A 21,159-nucleotide genomic window follows, 5' to 3' on the forward strand; every position below is an offset into this window, starting at 1 on the left:
TCTCTCTCTCTCTCTCTCTCTCTCTCTCTCTCTCTCTCTCTCTCTCTCTCTCTCTCTCTCCTCCCCCACCCCGTCTGTCTGTCTCTCTCATTTTTTATTGATTCTCTGTGAATTTCACATCATGCACCCAAATCCCACTCATTTTCCCATCCCTCCACCCTTGTAACCTCCCCTCATCCCCCGAAAAGAAAACAAACAAATCTCTCCATGGAAGCTGTAGTGTTGAGACAGCATCTCTCTATGTAGTTCTGGCTGTCCTGGAACTCACTATGTACAGTAGGCTGGCCTTGAATTCACAAAGATCCTCCTGCCTCTGCCTCTGCCTCCCAAGTGCTAAGATTTAAAGCATGTGCCACCACTGCCCAGTATGGGAATTCTACTGTAAGAATACACATTTCTCCATTGCAGGTAAGGTTGTTTCCAACTCTTTGCCAAAACAGATAATGGGGCACAAACATCAAAACACAAGTCAACTGCCATCGTGTGACTGGATTCAGTGCCACTTTTGTGGATCAGGTCTCTTGTAACCTTATCTGATTTCAATCCTGGTATGTAGCCAAAACTGATCTTGAACTTACAATCATCCTGCCTCCACCTAAATGACTGCACATGTGTGCCTCCAGGCCTGTCTGAATTTCAATATTGCTTAGTGGTGTATGGAATACTTGACAGAGGTCTCAAGAAATACTGTCATCTGTACCCATAAGGCAATGGTCTGCTGATCACTGGTTATTCCAATAAAAATCATTTCATGCAGAGTTTTTTGCAAATCCAGTATTCAAAATAAAAATAAGAGCTGTTTATATTTTGTTATGTTAATGTAAAATCTCAGCTTGGGGTTCAAATTTCCAATTGTCATTAAAGTGTAAGAAAATGCCCTTCTCCCTCATCTTCTGTGTTACTTTTACAGTCTTGTTTAATTCAGGAAGGAATCAAATAAAGGTAGATATTAGCATTAGTCTGAGAATCACTGAGAACAGTTCTACTCAAGGTTCTGTTCTAAGCTGAACTTTGTTGAAAAACAAGGCCCATTTATCTGTTCTATAGTAGTTGCTGACCACAGTGGAGTGCTCCTGTGTTTCCTATAAATTGGTAATGCCTAATGGTCTGGTTAGATTCAGGACTGTCTGGCAAGAATACTCCACAGATGGTACATCTTAAGGGGTATACCTAGTATTGACTCCTGTGATGTTAGAGCTGCTGATCTAATGATGGACCATTAGGAGCTGTAAGACATAGTGTTTTGATTGAGCATTACTTTCTCATGTACTTACTAATTGAAGTATTGCTATACGGACAGAATTTCCTTCAACAATTGTTTGGTGAGTTATATACACCCATATAAGAAAAGGAGATTTAGATTGTTATGTGACCTACATGAACACCTTAGTTTTATATTCAATGTGAGCATGTATATACATATGCATATGCCCACATGCATGCACACAACCAGAATCAACACCTGACTCAATCCTTTCGCTTTACGGTTTTGAAAATATTGAGTTAATCTTATCGATATAATAGCATATTAGTTTGGTATTTCTTTAATATATTTATGAATTTAAATATTTAATTAGAGATTCTTAAACCTAAATTTAGAAAAAAAGAAACAAATAAAACATATCCCTAAGTGTTTATTAGAAACTGTATTTTCATTAACTCACTGTCATGCACTATGCTGTTCCTGTATAGAAAGTTTCTAAAATCTTTTTGGGGAGATGACAGTCACAGAGTAAATGATGACTGACTAAACTATAACTGTGCTTATAACAGCACTGTGAGCTGAGAGGATAAACAGTATCATTAGGAGAACGTAATAAACAAAACTAATAGTAGATCCAAACAGGGTACTTCCTCTGGGGCCTAAGTGTATTATGTATAATTGATAAAAGGCAGGAATGTGTCATGGTATAGAAAATGAAGAAATTTTGTGAGCTATTTGTAGCTTTCTCACTATATATACTTGCAAGTGGCTCCAAAGCTTAGCCAAAAGGCTTATTTTGAGGAGATAGCTCAGTTTAGAGTACTTGGGGCATAAGTGTGAAGACCTGGGGTTTGGTGACCAGCCCTCTCATAAAGCAAGATATAGTAGTTCAACGGATGTAATCCCAGGGCTGGGGAAAACACACACACACACACACACACACACACACACACACACAGAGTTTATTGTGGAGTTCCTTTAGTAGCCACTTCTTACAGAGTTATTGACTTTAATGCTCATTGTAGAGAAAAAAAGCCAAATGGTCAGCATCATGCTGATAGTAAAATGTTTAATATGACGATATATTTACAAGCACTTACATTTCATAAAAACGTCCATTATGCTATGGTTATATCTGCAGGTACAAAAATGTAGAGAAGGTACCAGGAGATGGCCCAGTCAGTAGAATGCTTACTGATAAGCATGAGATAGATGCTGGTTTTAGACCCCCAGCCCCTCGGTGAGAAGGTAGGTGTGATGCCTATGCCTACAATCTCTTCATGTTAGAGGTGGATCTTGGAGGATCCTGGGGTTTCTCACTGGCCAGCCAGTTTAACGAAATTAGCAAGTTCTAGGTTCAGTTAAATATCATGTCTCAAAAACAGAGGCGGAAAGCAACTGAGAAAGATTTCTGACCTTGATTGAGCACTTCACAGGAACACATGAGCCAGGACATCCACGGTTGTGTACCAATTTCCTTTGATTTGAAACATTCCATAAGGAAGAAAGACCCTTTACGATTCAGGATAGGAATAAAACTTACAAGCCTCAGGAAACAAACTAGCAGTCTTAGAAAGTTCCTGTAACTTAAAAGATAGACATGGGTCCTTCCCAATCTTATAAGCACTAATAACTGCTAGTGAGAGTAGACTTTGAGACCAAGTAAGCTGTGCAGGGAAGCTACAGGAACACAGCTTTCATCAGTCATCAATCATGTCAGGGTGTGCCGTTTCAGTGATGTGATGCAGATGCCTTTGAGTCAGTTGTCTATGCTCCTGTAAGTAACCTCCCATGAGCTCTTGAAGCAGCCCCAGTAAATGTGGTGGAACTATTACTTTCATTTATTATCTGTTCCCTTTTGGGGGTTGCTCACATTTTCCCAGGAAAAATAACAATATTTGTATACACACAAATACTGTCCCCCCAAAAAGCATGGAAAGGGCAAGATGAATTGCTGGGTGGTGGTGGTGTACATGCTTAATCCCAGTTGATAGATGGATATTTAATCCTGCTCTATCCAATTCTATAATACAAGTCCTAATTCAATAAATTCTAGCACTGTCTTCCTAGATTTAATCACAATCTGCATATTACGGATCAATCTCTCAGTCTGTCCCCAACTCTGGATATGAATTTCAAGCACATGCCTCTAGTAGCACCAATGGACAGGAAATAAATTAGGTCTTGCTCAAACCCCTTCTTGGGTTTAATTATCTGCTAGAATGGCTCCCAGAAGTCATTTTACTTACTATTGCTGATTCATTACAAAGTATGCTTTAAAAAATACAAATAAATATCCAGATAAAATGATATACAGGGTGAGTGATTGTAGCAAATAATATCTAACAACATATTAAAAGATAATACATTGTAACCAAGTGAAACTTAAGAAATGTAGGTAAGAGGATTAAATAAGCTTATTACAATATGTATAAAATGTAGGTAATATAGGTAAGATATATAATAATAAACATGTTGTATTGTTAAGTTATACTGTTCTTTCATCCCTCCCTCATATCTGCGAACCCCTCCTGCTAGTCCCTTTCTTCCTCCCCAGGAGTACCACCTTTTGCTTTTATATTACTTGTATCCTGTGGTGGTTAGAATAAGAATGGCCTTCATGTGTTTATATGTTTGAATACTTGCTCCCCAGCTGGAAGAACTGTTTGGGAACGATTCCGAAGTATGGTCCTGTTAGAGGAGGTGTGTCATTCATTGGGTAGGCTTTAAGGTTTCAAAAGACTCCCACCATCTCCAGTAAAATCTGTGTCCTACTTTGTGGGTCAAGATGTAAGCTCTCAGTTGCTCTAGCCAACATGAATTCTGCTTGCTGCCATGGTGCCCAGCCATGATGGACTGGTCTCTTAACTCTCTGAAACTTTAAGCCCACTTAAGCATTTTCTTTTATAAGCTGTCTTGGATATGGTATTTTTCACAGCAATAGAAAAGTAACTAATATATATTCCACTGCTCTGTTTCCTACTTCTTCCCTTAATATCACTTCCATCCCCTCATGATCCTCTTTCTGGTTTTAGGACCTACAGACACATACATATGGAAAAATGTTGTATTATCTGCCTTTTATTCTAGTTTGTTTCTTTCTTTCCTTCCGTCTGTCTTTCTTTCTCTCTTTCTTTCTTTCTTTCTTTCTTTCTTTCTTTCTTTCTTTCTTTCTTTCTTTCTTTTCTAATGTTAAAGACAAGTTTATTGGGAAGCTACTCTCAGGTGAGTTCACTGCCCCCAAGGATTGAGGCCAGGGGAGTCGCCATGGGGAAGGGAAAGGGGAAAGGGAAAAAAGGGAAAAAGGGAAAAGGGGGAAGGGGGAAAGGGAAAAAGGGAAAGGGGGAAGGGGAAAGGGAAAGGGGAAAGGAGGAAAGGGGAAAGGGGAGAGGGGAAAGTAGGAAAGGGGAGAGAGGAAACGAGGAAAGGGGAGAGGAGGAAAGGGGAAAGGGGAAAACGGGGAAAGGGGGAAAGAGGAAAGGGGAAAGGGAAAAAGGGGGAAAGGGGAAAAGAAGAAAAGGGAAAGGGGAAAGGGAAAAAGGGGGAAAGAAGAAAAGGGAAAGGGGAAAAGGGAAAAAGGGAAAGGTGAAAGGGAAAAAGGGAAGGGGAAAGGGGAAAGGGGAGAGGGAGTGTGTGTGGATAGAGAGGAGGAGGAGATGGAGAGATGGAGAGAGAGGGGAAAAAGGGGGATGGATGGAGGAAGGGAGAGAGGGAAGGAGAGAGAGCGAGTGAGTGAACAAAATGTCTGGATTATATAGGAAAGCATATTTTTAAATTTATTTTTCTTTATGGCTGAAAAAAAATATATATCCATCACATATACCACATTTTCTTCATCAAGGCTGGTTCCATTTCAAGCTATTGTGAGTAGTTCTGTAATAAACACTGGATGTGTGCAAGTATCTCTATAGTATGTCCACTTAGATTGCTTCAGGTAGATATCTAGGAGTGTGGTAATTTTATGTGTGTGAGTATCTGACTGCTGTATGTATGTGTACCATATACGTGCCTGGTACTTGTAGAGGTCATCAGATCTCCAGGAACTGGAGTTATGAGCTACCATGTGGATAATGGGAAATGAACCCAGGTTTCTATAGGAGAAAGTGATCTTAACTATGGAGCCATTTCTCCAGCCCTTAGTAGCTTGTATTTCTACCCACAGTGAGTAAAGACTTCTCTTGACCTACATTCATGTCAATCTCTGCTGTCATGTTTTCTTTGTGATAGCCATTTTGAATGGGTGAGGTAGAATCTTAAAGCAATTATACTTTGCATTTCTTTAATGGATACAGATGTTGCATACATTCTCAAATGCTTGTTGATTATTTGTATTTCTTCTTTTCAGAAGTGTCTGAAGTTTATTAGCTCAATTACTGATGGTTTATTTTTCTTGGTATTTAATTTTGGCAGTTCTCTCTCTATATTAGATGTTACATCTCTGACTGATGTACAGCTGCTAGCTGGCAAGGACTTTCCCACCTCTACAGGCTTTTTTTCATTCTCTTGATGTTTTTCTTTATTATACAGAGGCTTCTAAACTTCATTTAAATTTCACGTCATTTCTTGGGATTATTTCCTAATGGACTCTCTACTTATGCCTATATCTTGGAGTATCTTTTTTAACCTAAGTTTACCTTTAGTATTTTCTAAATTTCCAGGTCTTATATTAAAATTTCTCATCCTATTTTGAATTGATTTTTGTGCAGCATGAGAGATAGGGATAGTTTCATTCTTCGATAGGTAGATACCCAGTTTTTTTACAGTACTAAATGTTAAAGAGGCTTCTTTCAATATCTTTTTTAACAGCTTTGTTTAAATTAGGTGAGTGCTGTAGTTGTAGATGTTTACTTCTGGGTCCTCTATCCTACTTCACGGGTCTATGTGTCCGTTTTGTGCCAGTTACTATTTCTTGCTACTATGACTCCTGGTATATTTTGAGATCAGGTATTGTGGTATCTCTATCATTCATTGCTCTTTCTGCTTAGGACTGCTTTGGCTATTCATGGTCTTTTGTGCTTGCATATGAATTTACAGACTGTTTTTTGCTAATTCTGTGAAGGATGTCAGTAGAATTTTGATGGTGATTGCACTAAATCTGTAGCCTTTGCTAATCTAGTTATTTTTATGATATTGATTCTGTCTTCTTCAATTTTTCAATGCTTTATTTTACATGTCTCCCCCCACCCTCCACGTGTGTCTGAGTATGGGTATAAGCATGTGAGTACAGGTGCCTGCTGAAGCCACAAAAGAGTGCTGGAACACTTGGAGCCGGGAGTTATAGGTAGTTCTGAGCTGCCTGATGTGGGTGTTAGGATGTCATTAATATGAAACGTACCCTACTAATGAGCTACACTATCAAGCCCTGAAAATTTTATCATATAGAGATATCCATCTTCAGAAATGCCTATCTCAATCCTATTGCTGCCTGCAAATATCAGAGATACATACACAACTTGCCAACTTCTAAGAGATTAGTTGTATAAATATTTAATGTCAGTCTGGAGCATCTACCCTGCTTTGAACATTCGGTTCACAGATAAAACTCACAAATTTTATATTTACAATAAGCCTTAATTAGCACTAGAGCTGGGCAGATATCTACCCTCTATACTATTAGAATCTACTTTCCCATCAATAACTCTGAGTTATAATTTGCCATGTTCCATCTGGGAAGCTCTTAACTCCAGCTAGCTAGCTCTCATGGCCATGTTTTCATGATTCCCTTCCCTATGGTGGCTTCTTCCTCTTTCCACCTTCTTCTCCCTCCTCATGGTTCTCCCCTTACCTCTCCTTCTTCACTTCCAACCAGATAACTCAAAACCCACCAACCTCCAATTCCTCCAGTAAATGGCGGCAGTCAGTTTTATTTAAGCAATAGTTTTAAATTAAGGAACAAAGTTTGCACAACAAAAGCTGGTAAATGTGAGAATTCACTCACAGGCCTAGACTTCTGGATACAGAATTTAGCATTATAATACACAGCAACAGACCAAACCCCAATACTAGTTACATATTTTCAGGTTTCTTTCTAAGATTATAATTCTAAATCTAATTTTATTAGCTGGAAACATCATCCAAGAGTATAAGAAAACAGAGCAGTGTCTCCCAGGCATTGCAGATGTTCTGACTTCTTCACTGCAGTCCCTTACCATCAACACTACAGCACTCTGTTGACTGAGGGGTTCCTCTGCTTTCACTGCCCCAATACTCAAAACCTTCTTTGAATGTGGTTTCTCTTTACATCTCTCAAAACTCACTGAAAAATCTATCTGTGACCACAAGGACAATTATAAAGCTAGAAAAATTAAAAACAAAACATTTGTACTTCAGATAGAAAGGGAATTTGTTGAGTCACTGAGTGTTTATAATAGCACACAATTCACTTCCTGTTACAATCATTTCTTCTGTAATTCAGCAGCTCCTCCACAGATCCCCATGAAGTCTATGACTTCTCAAAAATGTCAACAATGCTGACTAGTATAAAAGGAAGAGTGCTGCCTAAGCAAAATTAAACTAGAAGAATAGCCTATTTACAAAGTTTGTTTTAGGGACAAGCAGTTGATAAAATTAGTTTTTGTTACTCATAAAGACAGCCATGAGTTCTCCATTTTCCAATTAAGCAGGCAGCAAGGACCTCAAAACGTTCTAATTCCATCACACAGCCAAAAGTCCATGGCCTAATGAATGTATTATAGTCCACTGAAAAGTCAATGGATATCAAGCAGTCAGGTGATTACCAGAACAAGGACCAGAACTACTGAGTGAGGGGCTCTAAGGAGGTGGAAGGGCACAGAAAAATACAGAAAAAAAAAATCCCATTGGGAGAGTTTAGCTAATTCAGAGAGAACATGCTCTCTCACTGTTAATCTGGATGACAATGCTTTTTAGCATTGTGAAGGGCAGTAATTAGTATTGATTATATATGAAAAAACATTTACACAGATCTATAAAGGTATTTTGCTTGGGGTTAGAATTATAACTCAGTGAAAGAATGGTTGCTAGCCATGTGTGAGGTCTTAGGTTCATTCAATAGCACTAAATACATACGCATACATTTATGTGTATACATTTATGTATATATCTTTAGATGGGCATATTTATTTTGCTTACATGTTCCTTGGAGTGAAAGTCAGTAAATGGAAGACTTGCTTCCTGCTCTAGCTAGAATTATAGGTAGCAATGGAGAATGCAGATCCATAACAGGTAGTACAGGATAGTAATTATGAATGCTGGCCTGACTGTGGAAATTTGACTAAGCTCTGTGAGCCTAGGAACTGTATCTCTTCTGTACTTCCATGCATATGCAGAGACTGGTGAAGTAGACATTCAATTTGCAGCTGAATTCCATCCTGTTCATTCTACCAGTATTCACTGTGCATTTACTATGTGCCTGCCACTCCAACAGGTGCTTTATGTTTACCACCTCCTTCCATCTGTACTTATCACCATCCCAGACATTTAAGATCGCAGAATAAGCTGGAATTCAGATTCATATCTGGTTCCCATTTGCTGTGAAGAGACACCATGACTAAGACAACTTACAAAAGATAAGGGCTATTAGGGGCTTGCTTACAATTTTGGAGGGTTAGGCCATGATCATTACAGCAGGAAGCAGGGCAGCAGGCATAACCTTGGAGCAGTAGCTGACAGCTTACACGTTAAGACAACAACCACAAGTCAGAGAGAGAGAGATCCAACTGGGAATTGCATGAAGTTTTGAAACCTCAAAGCCCACCTCAGTGTTGACAACCATCCAACAAGGTCACACTGGGGACCAAGTATTGAAATATATGAGCCTATGGTGATGTTCTCATTCAAACCACCAGATCTACTGTAATACACCATAAGAATTTATAGTCAGAGTTGAAAGTAAGAGGTTGTGAAGCTAACATCGTATCAGCTGCACGTAGCTTGCACGTTTTGTTTTGGTTATCTAGGAGGTTTATGAGGGATTGTGCGTTTATGGCAAAGAGAAGGAGAGCAGAGATTGATTCTTACCGTTTATGTAGAAACCAGAGGATGACTTTGGGTGTCTTCTTTTGCTATCTCTTTCTACTTCATATTTTGAAACAGGGTCTCACACTGAGACTCACTGTTTCCTTTAGACTGGCTAACCAGTAATCTTCCGGGACCCGCCAGTCTCTACACTCACAGGGCTGGGGTAAGAGGCCTACATCTCCAAGCTTGGCTCTCATACAGCTGTTGAGAATTTGAAATTTGGTCCTTAACCCATCAAGCACTTTACAAATGAATCCCCTTGTCCAGGATTTAAATTTTTTAATTAAACCCAAAGAAGAAATTTTATGTAATGTTCAAATTTATAATTTTCTTGAAAACAAAACAAAAAAATGTGCTAACCACATCTTGCATGGTTGCAGCTGCTAAAGCTGACCAGTGGCTGCTGTGAATACAGGAAGCCTGTTCTTCCTTTGGCTTGCTTCACTCATTTGCATTCTCTGGTCTCAAGCATTTAGTTAGCAGTTCTTAGTGCCTTCCTGCATTTCTCTCTAAACTGCCTCAGGAGTGCTGTCTTTTGTGCTAGCTTACTAATGGCCTGTCAATCTCTCAAGCCTCAGTACCTCATTGCTGTGAGCTCCTGACAGCTCAGTACTACATACTCCTTAGAGACTAGAGAATAATATTAGTCTCAACTCCTCACCATGGCATTCTGGGCATTCTAGGCATGGCTTCAGATCACCTTTGTCATCACACATTTCTGCATCTGATGAGTGAGTAGACTGCTGTTACCTTAAAAGGAGTTATTCAAGTGTTTTGCTGTAGAATTCCATTTTTTATTACATTTTAAACAATGGATTGCATTACAAGTATGATTTTCAAAATTAATTCAAAGAAACAGGAATCTACAACTTATTTATAACTGTATCTTAGAGATGTGCCCTAGTGTATTTGCTGCTTACAGAAGCCATCGACAACTACTAACTATAGATAACAAAAAAGATTTGGGATTGATGGTATTGTTTTTTAAGATTTTTATTTTTTATGTGTTTTTGTGTTTTGATTTGATGTATGCATTTTCACCATGTGTGTGCAGTGCCTGCAGAGGTCTGAAGAGGGTATAAGGTCCCCTGCAACCTGAGTTTTCTGTGAGTAGTCATGTGGGTACTGGGGATTGAGCTTGGGGCCTCTGCAAAAGCAGCAAGTGCTCTTAACCTGCAGAGCGTCACTTCAGTCCCCTAGATGGTAGTCTTAAGACTACATACATAAGCTGAATATTGTGGCATAGTGCCTATAATTCAGCATTAGGAGGCTGGTGAGGAGGATCCTGAGTTTAAGTTCGGGATGGACTGCACAGTGGGATCCTATCTCAAAACAAAAATTCACATGTATATAAATCATAAAGATAAAGGAACTGATATTCCACATTTTTGGTGACATAGCAAGAAATCCTAAAGCATTTTTCAAAATGGAATCTTGTTTTATTTTTAAAATCAAGAAGAAAAGCAGATGATAAGTAAGAGATATAAATGAATCGGCACACTACTTAAGGTAAGATCTGTTTTCGGAATGTGTCTTACGTCACAGCTCTGGTGCCTAAGTATACATTATATTGTAACCATGAACATTTTTTTGAGTAAAAGAGATGTGGTAATTCCAAAACGTTCTACCTCAGTCAAGCTTTAAAGCAGTAAAATGAAGCCGCTCAGACTAAGCATATTGTTGTCTTAGTTACAAGTAATTGTTTACTGTTACACAGTAGTGTATCTCCCTCAAACACACAAGAGTTATTCTGTAAAACTTCAAGTTAACTAGTTTTAAATAAAGTGATGGCATTCAGATAATTTCCTAAAATCTCATTCTGTTCTTAGTATTCAGATTCCATGTCTGCTGGGCTCACTTCTTCTGATTACACTTTGGCATCTGCACACTGACGTCAGCTTCAGTTAACTTTCTTGGATGGAAAAGAACGGTTTCACTTTGGTCAACTATACAGTATCTGCAGCTCTCCTTCCCCATTAAGCAAATGACCTTGTTTTTCTAGAAAAACAACAGAGCACTAAAGTGTGCTTTCCCCACAGCTTTCCTGGTAACGTAACATTATCTTTACAATATACAAGTCTTGTAAACAAGTTTTTAATTAGTAAACTAATTACCTAGCAAATAGATGAAAATTCTGGTCCTTCTTAATTTGAGAAACACTCATAATGCAAACAGCAGGCAGAAAAGATTTCAGAAAATGCATCCTAGAGCATGCTTGAATAGACACAGACTTCATTATCTGGTGATCTTGGAATTTTGAATTGCTACGCACATTGTTATCTTATAGACAAATTCCTACAAAATTCACAGATATTGGAAGAAAGTAAAATTTGACTTAAACCATGAAGAAGAATATTATTAATGGCGACACAATAGTCTTAGTCACAGAAGTTATATAACTACACAATGTTAACAGACATTTGTAAAATCAACTATAATTTAGCATGGAACCATTGGTTACCACTTCTATGTATGCTGTTCCGCTTTTCTGAAACATCTAAGGTAGTGCTTGAAAGTATTTGCCTACGATAGCCAGTATTTCTTAAGCTGCACTCCAGTGAGAGGCTAATGGAATACTATTAGATTCATACTAGGTATTTTCCCAAGTATATCTCCAACAGTTTCATACCGATGCAACCTGGATATCACAACCTGGCTTCAAAGACTTACACAGTGCTAGTTAACAGAACTGCCTAATGTTCCCATGGCATTTACTATGTACTAATATTTATATTTATGTACTGTTGCATGAAAAAACTGCCAAGACATGGTGGCTTAAAAAGCAACAATTTGTCTATTTCTCAGTAGTCATTAACCTATCTTTTGGAATTTTAAACCTGTATTTGGAAAGTAATCTGTTATAAGTTACTTTCTGAACTCTAAAGTCTCAGTACCCCATTCCCCATGCTGTAGAGGGGATGCTTTCTACAGATGAAGCCTGTCCAACATTGTCAATATTCACACAAACATGAACGGCAGACTCTTAGGGGTTTCAAAATCTAGCTCTGCTGGAAACAAAAACCTCATGTGTAAGAGCAATGTCTGTAAGAGAGACAAAGAAGTGGGCTGGGTTAGGAAGTCCTCTGCAAAGGGCAAGGGCAGACTCCATCCTCTCCAGGACTCCTTCGCCATCTCAGAATCAGGAAGAAGACTACACTGTTCTTACTGTCAAGCACTTCTTTAATCTGCCAGTCTTCTAAAAAGAAGATATACTTGGAGAGGCCAACAGAATAAATCAAATCCCGTGCTAATGTGGAATAAATTAGTATCTGGTTTTGACACATAACTGTACTTTCTTTTTCACCATTTTTAGTTGATTTTGAATTTTGCCACATAATATATTAAAAAGCAATCAAATTAATAACTTTCGTTTGACTGTTATTCCAAATAGGCACTGTGCTGCCTGCCCCCCACCCCCAACAACTTGGCTCTCCTGTGTGCTACCTCACTATTTGGCTTTCCTCCATGTTTTTCTACAGAGTTCTCCACGTTTCTGGCTTGTATCTCTCTCTTTTCTGTATTAGGTATATCTTTAGAAGTTTCTTAAACTTTTATTTTAAATTAGATCTCTCTCTTTCTCTAATGTTAAAAACATGCAAATTCTATTTGTTTTCTCTATAGGTCCACAAAGCCCAAGCTATAAATTGGTAGCTTATAGGTATTTTGTGTTTAATTTTATTATTACTAACCAATTGGAAAATCTCTGGCAGCTTTTCTTTTGAGATGGTCTTGCTCATAGTTGGCCCGGAGCAGACTACAACTTGATTTCCTACCCCTATTTCCTGAGTGCTGCAAACATGCACAACTGCATTGGCTAGTTGACTGTCAACTTGACATAAGTTAGAGATGTATGGGGAGAGGGTTACTCAACTAAGGAAATGCCTTCATAGGATTTGCCTGTTTGCAAGTCTGTGGTGCATTTTCTTCATTAGTGACTGCTGTGAGCGGGCCCAGCCCATTGTGGATAGCGGCTCCCTTGGGCAGGCGGTCCTGGGATGTATAAACAAGCATTCCTCAATGGCCTCTGCATCCATGTTCTGGCCCCAGGTTCCTGCTCTGTCTGACTTCTGGGCCCTGTCTGAGTCTCCTCACTGATGGATTATGATGTGGAACTGTAAACCGAAATATAACCCTTTCCTCCCCAAGTTGATTTTGGCCATGCCATTTTATCACAGTGATAAAAACCCTAACTAAGGCACTATGCTCAGACTCTTTGGTCCTCTGAAAAGCTGATAATCTGCCAACATTGTGTCCACATTGTTTCACTTGTGCCACCCTTTGGAGGTCAGAGGGATATCTGCCTGTGTCAGTTTTCTCCTTCTACCTTGTGGGTTCTGGGAATGAAATGCAGGTCTTTAGAATTAGTAGCAGACACCTCTAGCTACCAAGCAGTTTGTTGGCCCTATGCCCACATTTCTTTTTAAAACTACGCAACTAGAACTTTATAAACAGTAGCTGATCCTTTAACACTGAATATTCTTTAGTTGTGTATAGTTTCTTCAATTACTGATATTACTTTTCTGGTTCCTTTAAGCATTTGAGTTTTCAATCTTGTTGAAGAATACTAGAAGAACAGAGAAGACTGACTACAGATTTCAGATTCTTCCTATCCCTAAGTGTCAAACATTTAGTAACCTTCATTTTTTAAACACAAATAGTTGACATTTACCTTCCAGGGAGTTAATGAAATATTTTGTTTGTTTTTAGTTCAAACAATCAACAGATGACCTTTCAGTAGTGAGTCAACAGGATGGGGAGTTGGATAGGGAAGTTGAGGGGTGGGAGGGAGAGAGAGAAGAAGGTAGGAGGAGAGATGAGAGGATAGGAGAGAGGGAGAAACAGGGAGACGGGAGAGAGAGAATATTGCAGGATATTTGATTACACTGTGAATCCTGAGATTGTGTTATTTACTGAAGATACCTGTTTCTAGTTGTGGTGTCAATCAGTTCTTAGCACACACCTTTAATTCCTCTGGCTGGAACAAAGACTCGCCCTTAGTATGCATGTTTAGTCCCAAACAATGAAGGCAAAGTCAGTTTGTAGAAGGAAGCCCATCTAGATACCACAGTAGCATGGAGAACTGCGGGCTCTATGCTACCTGACTAGTAGTCATGGTCTTCATGTAGGGATGTCATGGTCACATGCTCCAGAACAGAAACCAGGTTGGGCCTATTGTTCTCAGTTATGAGAACTGCTAGGGTTTCTTAATCTGCTCGACTTTCTCTGTTTTTGTCTGATGACAAGGTCCCACTTGCCTGGCAGCTTTTCCTTGTTAGGATTACAGCTGTGAGCTGCCGCTTTAATGGAGGTGCTGGAGAGCTAAACTCAAGTCTAAATGTTTGTGTGACAAGCACTTCACTAGTGGAACCACCTCCTTAGCCCCAGGTTAGTTTCCCTTAAATGGAACATTCCTATTCAGCATATAACTTCAGATCATTTCCTATTTTCCTAGGACATAATACATTAAATCCCATTGAACCAAGGAGTACTACAAAGAAACTGTTAGGTTTGTGCTGGAGACTTCATACTGCCTACCTAAGCACCTAGTCTGCTAAACGGGAGCAGAAGCCATGTCTTTGCACCACTGCATCCCATAACACCCGGTAAGGAGTCCTACACAGGAGGATGAAGATTCTGTTGAAGAAAACTTATCTGCCAAGGTAGTTGAAGTATCTACAGTATTAAACAAATTTGGTCCTTCATATCTTATGTTATTCATTTATTTAATCTTTTGCTTTTTAGTCATGAGAAAAAAGAAGTAAACTGTTGTTTTTACTAAACTGGAATCCCTTACCTTAGCATACCAGGTCAGTCAGTCTGACTACGATGTATCTTTTTTTTTATCCTCCCCCACCTTCAGCAATATTCCCAGTAAGTTTCATATTTTCTCTGCCTATAGTATTTATACATTTTTGCTCTTTGCTTGCTCTTCATCTCAGCCCTACCTGTAAGGCTCATGTATCCTTCACCAGCAAAAACCTAACAATTTCTTCATAGTATTCCTTGGTTCAGTGGGAATTAATATATTTTTTACAGTATGTAGATTATGAATGTTTTAGGTATCGAATATGGCAATTAGCTATACTATATCATCATAGGTGTATGTGTTTCTCAAGGATAGAGAACCTTGTTTGTTCAGCTTTAGAGTCCAACACTCGGAGGTGGTAGCAGGAGCTGATAGGTACTACCATAGTTCTAGTTGTTTCATTTTCTTAATCTTTGGCTATTATAGGAAAGAACTGAAAAATGAAACAGTTCATAAAAACACTTTGCTGTGGGTTGAAATGTCTACCATAGGCTCATGTATTTGGACACTGAGTCCTCAGCTGGTGATCAAACTGGAAAGGCTGTGGAACCTTTAGGAGGAAGAGCTTTGCTGGAGAAAGTGGGTTGTTGGAGGCAGGCTTTCCTGTTCTATAGCCTGACTCTACTTCCTGTTCATGCTGTACTTCCTGTGTATACCTGCTATGTGATTAGCCAGCCTTCAGTTTTTGCCACCATGCCTTCCTCACCACCATGGATGTATTCCTATGCAACTATAAGCCCAAATAAGTCCTTTCCCCCTCAAATTGCTTTTGTCAGGGTATTTGATCACAGCAATGAGAAAGTAACCAAGACATAATCCAACTTTTATAAAAAAGCATTAATTAAAACATATAAATTCATGAAAATTAAAAATTCTATTAACTATCCACTAGAAAACAATCATGGGTGTAGTTTTTACTTGACATAAACTACTCCATACTATTTTAAATCACTAGTTTAAATAGACTACCCTTAAAAATTGCTAGTTCTGAATTAATTATAATTCATAGTTTTTTAGGAGTACTAAGAAAAACATAAGTCCTTCAAAACTTGAAAGAGAAAGTAAGACATGGTGCGGGGTGGGGTTGGTGCTAAAAGAGAAGAGAGGTATTCTAGCTGTCTTAAATAACATCATAGTTAGGGTTACCATTGCTGTGATGAAACACTATGACCAAAGCATCTTGGGTAAGAAAGGGTTTATTTGGCTTGTACTTCCACACCATATTCCATCATCAAAGAAAGTCAAAACTGGTCAGGAACTTGGAGGCAGGAGCTCCACTCCATGGAGGAGTGCTGCTTACTGACTTGCTCCTCATGGTTTGCTCAGCCTGCTTTCTTATAAACCAAGGACCACCAGCCTAGGGATGGCACCACCCACAATGGGCTTGGCCCTCCCCTATCAATCACTAGTTAAGAAAATGTCCTACAGGCTTGCCTACAGTTCAGAACTCATGGAGGCATTTTCACAATTGAGAGCCCCTTCTCTCAAGTGACTTTATTTTGTGTCAAGTTGATATAAAGCTAGCCAGTACAAAGAGCAAGGAGAAATGAAGGAGGAAATAAAACTTTCCAGCCATTCTAAATTTCTGTGCTGTCAGAAGTGTATTTGCTGTAATAAAGATACATTGTATCTGGGACAAACCTGATTCAGTAATTGTTGATGGCTCTTTTCATCATTTTCTTCTCAATCATTTTCCTGCTAACTATTTTTAAGGAATTTATTTTATAGTAGAAAAATGATGCAAGAAGACTTTAAATAACACCCTCCTTATCCCCCTCCTTTTTTTTTTTTTTTTTTGCCAAAAACAGACCCTTTGAGAACTGTTATAGGGAATGAAATATATCTAGACTTTAAAGTTGGAGAAAAACAAAATTCTTTTCCTATTTTGTAGTCTCTTACCAATTAAAATTAATGACTGATGAAATGTTTATTCTTTATATTACTGAAGAAACAATTTATATTACTTATAAAAACAATCTTAATACTATGAAAAAAGGTTTAAAGGTTTATTTGGATTTCACCAGAATTACTTACAGACTGTTTTACAGTAGGACAACTACTGTCTGTATTAACTAGAGCCAAAGTCAGTATTCAAGCAGAAACAGAAAGTATTTCATGTTCTTCTGAACACTTAGTACATTTTTTGTTAAAAAATTCATAGATTGGAGACTTATAAATAATATTATATAACAGTTGTTGAAATTATAACAGCATTTCCTAACCCTGTTCAAAGTTTAATGAAATATCCTTGCTGGACATGACTATGAAAATGGCTGGGGGAGTGTGGGGTTAAGAATGATGCCAACTCAGTATCTCTAGGCAAAACCCCTAAAAGATTCTCAGAAGTATGCCTGTACAAATTGTGACTCATTTGAAAAATACTATTAGAGTTAAAATCAACAAAATGAAACCATAAAAATAACACTTGAGCTTTGGAATCACATACAACATAGTTTAAATCTGATCATGGGCAAGGGAGTCTTTCTGAACCATACTCTCTTCTGTCAAACTAGAATGATACTTCATTGCAGTGGGCCAGGTACTGAAACGCTAAGTGCAGTAGAATTCATTAAACACCAGTTCTCATTCCTACCATCTTTCTTTGCGCTTACTCTATACACTATTTTATTAGGTAGATAGACTTTTATAACAGTACTTGACATGAAAACACAGCAGAACTTAGCTCCCATTTGGGTGGTCGGGATTCGGGCAGAACTACTGGTAAGGGTCTGGCAGGAGCAGGAAGGTCCCCACTTAGAGAACTCAGGAAGCTCTGTGCTCTTGATGCTTTCATGTCCACTTTCTGCTTCTTGGGCTGACAGAACCTTGCAAATAAGGGCCTTTCAGATGGTCATCAATAGATTTTTCTATTATACCACTTACGTTTACTAGCAATAAGCTTTTATGTCTTGAAAAGAAAATAATACTTATGCAAAAAAACCATGTTTATTTACAGTACTATATTTTTTTTAGGATGTATATGCCAAAGTTAAAATTTGGGAAAATGCTAAAGGCCTGCAAAATTACTAATATAAAATCTGTCTTTAAGGTGAGAAATTGTGCTCTCTACATCATTTATTCATTCATACACACATACATATATATAGATGTATATATGTATGTACATACATACATGTGTGTATACATGTATACACACACACACACACACATACACACACACACACACACACACAAATGATCCTTCTAATCTCAGTTCTTGGCAGGCACTGTATGTATGATAAAACTCACCTGAAAATTTTTATTTCAAAGTTAACAGATCTAAAGATAGCTAATTAATAGCATGGGTTTTAGTGAAGCCAGACACAGAAGAATATATTGAAAGGCAGGGGAGATGACTCAGTCGACAAAGCACTTGCTGTACAAGCATAAGGATCTGGATGGCATACCTGGAGCTTGCTGGGCAGCTAGTCAAGCAAAATGTGTAATTTTCAGGTTCAGTGAGAGACTCATTCTCAAAAAATAGGATGGGGAGTGACTGGTGAAAATACCTGAGACTGTTATCTAGTCTCAACAACCAGAGTACAAATGTATGCACATGGACCCAACATACACATGTACACATACACACATACAAGAATACATATTATATAATTTCACTCATGTGAAATCCTTTCCCAAAAGCATACTCAACAGAAAGTAGATGCACTGCTGTCTGGGCATGGGTATGAGGTTTCCTCTTGGGGTGAGAGAAGTGTCCTAGCTCTAGATGGTAGCTAGCAGGCTGTCCTCTGCCCTGATTTTGTCACTATACACAGGGCAGCAACTTTACTCTGTTTGTTCAAGGTGTTAAGGACCAGAGGCTGGACACTCTGAACTCATTAGGATAACAAATACCATCTGTACCACACAAGCACAAGGCATAAAATGATAGATAACTTATTTACGCTAATAAAATATGGCCATTTACAAACTTATCAAATTAAACCAGGACACAGACACACTGGACTATATCAGAGACAGTAGGCAAGTGGGTTTATTGAAAGCACTAGCTCAATGATATCACCTGAAACACACGACAAGAGAGATTATCTCTGCTATACACCACAAGGGGTCTGCGTACCCTGGCAGCCTTAGATGTGTTTCTATATAATTTTACCGTTCTCTATTTTCTTGGTAATTTTTTTATTTATATACACAACAATAAATGAAGTCATCATGGCCTCTGCTTTGGAGATCAACAAGTGATGAGCCTCTCTCTGTCTCTGCTTTTAGTTCAAAAAGAAAAATAATGAGAAAAAGGCCTGATAAATTGCCAGCATGTGCTGTCAGTAATGCCATCCCTCTTTCAAAGAAAGAAACTGTTTCAGGAAAATGGAATAAAACTGGAAAAAAGACATTTCATACTTTTCTGTAATATTTGATTTTCATTTTTAAAGTTATTTTACATTTATTTATTTGGTTGGTGTGTGTTCATGTAGTATACATGTGTGTAAGGGTCTATTTCTTTTAGTTAAAGGACTACTTGAAAGAGTTGGTTCTGTCCTTCTCCAGGTAGCTGTCAGGGACTGGTCACCTGGCTTGGTGGCAACCACCTTTATAACCAAGCTATCTCACAAGTTCAGAACACTCTAATCATGCATATGTAATACATTTATTTAAAATGCTGATGGCTTGGTGGCAGTGTGTAGGAGATGATTTTCAATCACTATTGCATTAGTAAGACTATCAAGTTTCTTGAGGCTATGCTGTCTTACTATCAGTGATGCAGCTTATGCATTGTTTGGTACAGTGATTTTATATGTTGAGATGCTCAATAAAGTTTGTTTTCAAGGAGTAATTTTTGTTGTTATTTTGAGCAAGGTTTCTCTGTGTAGCCTTGACTGTCCTGGAACTTGCTCTGTAAACTAGGTTACCCTGGAATTTACAGAGATCTGCCTGCCTTTGCCTCACAAGTGCTGAAATTAAAGAAGGTTTTTTTTTTTTAAGATTTATGTATTTTTATGTATGTGAGTACACTGTCACTGTCTTTAGACACACCAGAAGAGGACTTTGGATCCCATTACCGATGGACATGAACCACTATGTGGGTGCTGGGAATTGAACTCAGGACCTCCAGAAGAGCAGTCAGTTCTCTTAACCGCTGAGCTATTTCTCCAGCCTGGAGTAAAGTTTTATTTATTTTTTTTAAAGAATCTATTTTTTTTTTAAAAACATGCATTGGTGTTTTGCTTGCATGTCTGTCTGTTGTGTGTGAGAGAATATCAGATCCCCTGGAACTGGAGTTAAAGACAGCTGTGAACTGCTATGTGGCTGCTGGGATTTGAACTCAGGTTCTTTGGAAGATCAGCCAGTGCTCTTAACTACTGACCCTTCTCTCCAGCACCCCAGTAAAGTTTTATTACATTGAGGGGAAAAAAGGACTTATTAAAAATATTTTTAAAAAGGAAGTAACCAACTACTTTCTGATTAGAATTAGTGTCCCATGAGATGAAATTCATAACTGGCAACATTATAGGACCAATAACCTGTGGCTAGACAAGTCATAGGCTATAGCGGGAACCTACTACCATTATTCTACTAAACAGACACAGTATTAACAGACTCCTGATGACTGCTGTATCATAAATCAATGCATCTCTCACCTGCTGCTACTTGCAGCAGACGGTGATTAATACAGAAAGCCACTAGCCAAGGTGCAGAGGAATCCAAGCAAGTCTTGCCAGCACTTCAGCGGGTAGTTTCCAGTTGTCGGCTTGTTGGCTGCATGTTATGCTGCCAGTGACCACAGCAGTATCTCTCTAACAAGACTGTCTGAGAAGTCCTCTTCCAAGTTTATTTCTTTATTGGGTATTAAGACTTATCCCGCCGGGCGGTGGTGGCGCACGCCTTTAATCCCAGCACTTGGGAGGCAGAGGCAGGTGGATTTCTGAGTTCGAGGCCAGCCTGGTCTACAGAGTGAGTTCCAGGACAGCCCGGACTATAAAGAGAAACCCTGTCTCGAAAAACCAAAAAAAAAAAAAAAAAAAAAGACTTATCCCTAGAATTAGTAGCTGCTCCTTGTATTCTATTCCTGCATACTTTAGAATTCTCTTTATTTCAGTAATTAATTATTAATAGTTCCTTGCATCATAACTTCCTTGAGCTAGGTATAGTCGTGTATGTCTTTAATACCAGAACTCGGTAGGCAGAA

The 21,159-nt window shown here is 38.6% G+C and overlaps 1 protein-coding gene across 2 annotated transcripts in view; it reads right to left on the bottom strand.

The window, feature by feature from the left end:
• Positions 1–21,159, bottom strand: part of Sbf2 (SET binding factor 2) — a 307,253-nt gene that overhangs the window by 71,722 nt on the left and 214,372 nt on the right. The gene's annotated exons all lie outside the window — the stretch shown is intronic.

The sequence above is a fragment of the Grammomys surdaster genome, unplaced genomic scaffold (assembly GCF_004785775.1).
Source record: "Grammomys surdaster isolate TR1022 unplaced genomic scaffold, NIH_TR_1.0 184, whole genome shotgun sequence".
Taxonomy (NCBI): domain Eukaryota; kingdom Metazoa; phylum Chordata; class Mammalia; order Rodentia; family Muridae; genus Grammomys; species Grammomys surdaster.